We start from the raw sequence: 5515 nt of genomic DNA, 5'->3' as shown, positions 1-5515 counted from the left end.
ATTGAATATGTTTCAATGTGAATCAATGTGTCTGTAACTGTCAATGATTGAGTATGAATGTCGCCATCAAAGTGGAGTTGATGCTGTATTTATAGTGCTAGGGTTTCCACTGATTAGGCTCAACCTCGTTGGCCTCCTCCAATCGCACTGCGCCACGTGTCCTCTGGGACACCTGGCGCTTTCTCGTTAGTTGTAATCACGTGGTAGCACATGTGTCATGCTGAGTTGTCGACCTTTCATTTGGCAGCTGTCAACATCAGCATATTCTTATTCCTTAAAAAGATGCCTTCTGGAAGGTTGTCTGACGTGCACAATCAAGGTTGCCCTAATCCTGATTTGGATAAGGACGAGGTCGATTATGTGCATATGTGATATGCGCCCATCCTGAGGATGCGCGAGGTCTTCTCTTTATTCTCACGCGCAGATATTCCATGCGCAGATGCGATATGCACGAGCATGTGATATGCGCCGCGCGCTGATGCGCTGCGCGCATATGTGATGCGCGAGCATATGTGTGCCTGGGCAGATGTGATATGCACGAGCATGTGATATGCGCCGCGCGCATATGTGATGCGCGAGCATATGTGTGCCTGGGCATATGATGCCTGAGCATGTTTTGTATGCGCCATGCGCATAGGTTTTGGCTTTGTGCCTTCATAATGTGTTTATCTTGTGGGTTGACCCGCCTTGCTCGGTGTTGAGGCGGGTACATACCTCTTCAATATGTAATGTTATTTGTTGCATTTCATGTTTATCCATTCCTGAAAGTTTTATTGCAGCCTGCATTTGAAAGTGTATTCATTGGTCAGAATTGCATTTGCAGAATACATTCCAAATCAACGCTGTATCAAACAATAACACCCCCCCCCCCCACCCAAAAAGCGCATACACGGAAAGTAAACATTAACATCAACTAGAATAATCAAAAGACCCAAGTGAAATACATCAAATCTATATCAACTTTCGCACAAACTGAAGACATATTATATTGCAACAAAAACGTGTAGATAAAGAGCTTATTGTGTGTGATTTGAGATCTTTAACCCCAAATCTGTAAAGGTGTAAGCTTGTTAAAATATACATTTTATACTTCAGTTTTATGTCTTATACTTATTTGTTTGCTTACTCTTTCTAATATTTCTTATTATTGTTTTATGTTATTCTTGGCTGATTGGGCTCGTGAGCTTGGATGTTGGATGGGCTTGGTTGCTGGATGGGTTATGCTACTGGCTCAAGTTAGAAGGCCCACTTGCTAGGGTTTGGCTATTACTGAAGGATCTGGTCTCATTTGGTGAAGTAGCTGACACAACTTTACATGATTATTATACCCTCTCTGGTCATTCTTTATTATAATAGGGTTTCATCATTTTGAATTGTGATTGCTCGTGTTCTCACAATCAAGTTTCTACTGCTCTGATTCTGTTAATTCGTTTTGTTGCTCAAGTACCTTGGATTTGTAATTTTGGTGTTTTTGATTATAATAAAAGATGATTATATTCTGATTCTGTGACAAAGCTAGAACTTTACATTCATTTGAATGCCAACATTCAAGATATATGTATCTTCTTGTTCCCTGACAGTCAAAAATATCGTCTTCTTTACCAAAAAAAAAAAGAAAAACACAAGAGGTTTCTTTCATTCAAAACAACTTGAATTATAACCTCTCTCACAAAAACAACAAATCTGACAAAAATAACATATCATTTGCTTGAATTTGAATTAAGTGACCCAAAATGCAATAGTCTTACTCCAAAAACAAGTTGGTACAAAAATCAATATATAAAAAAATAAACAAAACAAGTCTTCCATAAACAGAAGACAACTTATTCATGATGATAGAGATCAACTCTTGTTTCATCCAACATGAGGTTCAATCACCTGTCCCATAAACAACGCGACACCAGACCTACCTTCTCTTATCAGAAACAAAAACGGATGATCCGCCACAAAATCAACCACCTTGGGCTTCTCTACTTGTAGTGATGCTCCAGGACACACCCTAGCTATGGTGACCGCTGCAGCTTAAGTACCTTCTTCACAAACCTCCACAACAGCTTTATGAATAATGCTTGAAACATAAAGGCTTTCACCAGCATATGAGTCAGCCATTTCGCTCAAATCACAATCATCGGTGAAAGGCAATACAAGCCCTGATTCCATCAGCAGATCAGTAGCTATAAACTCGAATGAGATCTTAAACTTTGGTAACAAAGACCTCCCAACTTGTACTTTATTGTGTGGAATGTGACGGTCTAAAAAGTCAGATGTGGAGCCGATTTTCTCTACTAAAGATTGAAGGCCATCTTTTGCATCTGGGAGGAAAACGTACATTGTGAACAGACGTTTATCTTGACCTTGGAAATACGGAAGACCCAATACTTTGAAACCATCATATTCACGCACAAATTGGCTTTTGTTGTTGGTCATGAAAGGAACTTGAACTTTGTTGCCGTCGAGTAGGTGGAAGTCATATTCTTTTGTCTTTGACTGTGCAAACTTCTGACTCCATGCTCCCTTAAAGTAGTCGACATTTGCAAATATGAGTCTCGTGAGATTGTTAATTGCACTTTTAGGAAGGACTTGTTTGATAAGGTCATTTGTTTGCTTTTCGACCCATAGATTCACTTGGTTCACTACCTCGACAGCCTTTGTTAATCAATAAAGAACATGTTAGCTATACCAAAAACAAAGTCTTAAAAATAATAAAGTGTTATAGCTATAATAAAGATAGAATCCAAACCGTTAAAACCCTGAAGTTTGTAAACAAAATAACCAAGATCTATATATCACAGTAAGAACATATAATTATGAACAATCGATCTGTGAAACACCATTGACATGATCATTAAAGGTAAACCTAGAAAATAAGATCTAAACTTAGGCTAAGGTGTACGTTAATATATGACAAACAAATTTGGGATAGGTTAATATATCAAAAACAAAACAAAAATATCAAATAATAAAATATGTTCTAAAATTCTAAAAAACTTACATAATAAATTTGTTGCATAGAACTTTGAATAGGTTTACGTTAATATATCACAAACAAATTATATATTATAGCACAACATGATCTAAACGATTTATGCGACAACTCTACGTAGTCCAACTTTAAGCTAGCACTTACAAGTGACCTTGGTCTGGAAATCGACGTGTTTGCAAGCGGCTTTATAAACAGTGTCCCCAATCTGTTTAAAAGAAGGTTTAAGAGAGTGCGTTTTGTCAACCCAAACCCCGTTCACAAAACATAATTGAGGTCCACCACTCGGGCTTCCATCGGCTAGGATTGAGGACGCAAGCCACGAATATAGAGAGTTGAGGTCATCGGTGGTATTTGTTTTGAGAAAAGCAAGAAACTGGTCGAGTGTTGGGCCTTTAGAACCAGCGGCTGCCAAGCTAAGGACAGCATGGATGGAAACCGGAGAGAAAACAACGTTGGAGTCGTGTTTTTTCGAGAGAAGGCGGGTGGCGAGCGTGTTTGAGACGTGGGTTTGATTGCTGACTGATTGAGACAGCGTTGATGGATAGAGGTAATCAATGTCCGCCGTTGATTGATTGAAGTTGTTGAAGGATCGATTGAAGGTGTTGAAGGGGGGAGGGGGGATATTAGAAGCCATTGATTTATTGAAGTTGTTGAAGGTGTCGATGGGGGGATCGGGGATATTAGAAGCCATTGTTGGGTTTGAAGAACAAGAAAAGGGAGATTGTGAATGTATTTATAGTTTAATCAAACATCTCTCTTTCAAAATCAATTTTCTTTTTTGGAAATATTTTCTAGAAAAAAAAACTAAAATTTCGTTTCCATTTTTATTAGTTACCATACTTTAGTTTAATCAAATAGAGTATTGTTTAAGATTTGAAAAGAAACGTAACTATTAATTCACATCAAAGTAGAACTACCGCTAAAATTCCATGTATGTGGTCGCTAGTGCTCTCAATCCGGATATCTCACACCAGGGCTAATGCTGACCGTTGATCAGAGGACTGCATGTGGTACAAATTTTTTTTTAGTTTTTTTATGCAAGATTTATTTGGTATGGTTTGTAGGTCTCGAAATCGGATCCGACAAGGAACGGAATTGTTCTTGATAAGTGCTCGAGACGGGTGCGGTAAATCAAACGACCGAACATATAATATAACGATAATATAAATAGAAACGTCTCGTTATCGGTTTAAAGATTTGATATATTAATAAGCAAACCGACCCCACCCAAGATGAGCTCCCCTTGGGTGGGTGATTTACACCATGGAAAACACACACATAAACATGGCGTACAACTCCTATTTATAGCCAATATACAATACTAATCTAGAAGACCGTAAATATATAACGGGTTTTGTACTTTGATATCGCAAGTCACATTTTTGGCCTTACAATCACCCCCTTGACATGTGATCTCAAAACATCGTCGAATCCGTGTCTCGCATTTTCGCAAATCAACCCGATAACCAAAGCTTCTTCAATCACCCCCTCAAGGTATGATCTACCTAATTCATTCATGAAGACGTTCTCGCTTCTTTGTCCATCTCGAATCTTAAGCAATATAGGTTATGAAAAAAACTTGACGAAATACCGAGGACAACGATCAAATGACAAAGCTTATTATTTCCATGAATGAAATTATGTAAGTAACTCACCCCTAATAAATAAGTATCCTAGATACTCGTATCCCACATCTTCAGGTTGAGAGCTTAAACAATTTAATTCCCTATTAAATCCAAGTTGTTCAAAAATTATCACCTTAATAATTAAGCATCTCGGATGCTCGTAGCCCACGTTTTCAGGATCCAATTCTCGAACGCCTTGAAAATAACACATAAATAATATGCTTTTAACACGGTCCATTAATGATTAAAAACCCCGAAAAAGTTTGACTTTTTTCAGTTTGGTCAACCCAATCAATAATTAATTTCAGCCCAAAAACCGTTCTGTATAATCAGCCCAAATAAATAAGTAAACAGCTCAAAACATATTTTACTTGCTAGCCATTTGTTGATTAGTTTACAGCCCATACCTTGGCCCAAGAAGCCCAAGCCCACAACAGCTAGAAAAAAAATATCCAGGAGGCAAAAAAAAAAAAAAAAAAAAACCCTAGCTTGCAAACATATCTAGCTGCCAACTCTCTGACCTGCCGGAAACTCGCCGCAGTTAATCGGAGATGTCGCCGGAAATCCGATACCCGGTGACATCACCGCCGCCGGCCACATTCATTGGAGCATCCATCATTCAACACCGCTACCATCTATATCCAACAGCATCACCGCCACTGCAAGAAAATCCTTAACTGGAAAAAAATGATTTCCGATGACATATTATCTCTGTCAAGCCCCTTCGATAAAAGTCGTGAGCCATCACCACTAAGCACCACCGGTGACCGTCTCCTTTGCCAAAAAAGAGCCAGATCTTCGGCCCATCGGAAAACCGTATCTTTCCGGCCACTAAACCTAACTCCACACCGACCATCACCATTATTACTTTAAAAAATCATTGCTACCAACAAACACCAAGACATAC

The 5515-nt window shown here is 38.7% G+C and overlaps 1 pseudogene; it reads right to left on the bottom strand.

The window, feature by feature from the left end:
• Positions 1 to 1748: 1748 nt before the first annotated feature.
• On the bottom strand, positions 1749 to 3674 carry LOC143622000 (serpin-ZX pseudogene; annotated as a pseudogene).
• Positions 3675 to 5515: the final 1841 nt, after the last annotated feature.

The sequence above is a fragment of the Bidens hawaiensis genome, unplaced genomic scaffold, assembly GCF_021521415.1.
Source record: "Bidens hawaiensis isolate Kalapana, Puna unplaced genomic scaffold, B.hawaiensis_p1.1 tig00003004_1, whole genome shotgun sequence".
In the NCBI taxonomy this organism is placed as follows: domain Eukaryota; kingdom Viridiplantae; phylum Streptophyta; class Magnoliopsida; order Asterales; family Asteraceae; genus Bidens; species Bidens hawaiensis.
Note: the sequence above shows the minus strand (reverse complement) of the source record. Positions and strands in the feature narration are given on the sequence as shown.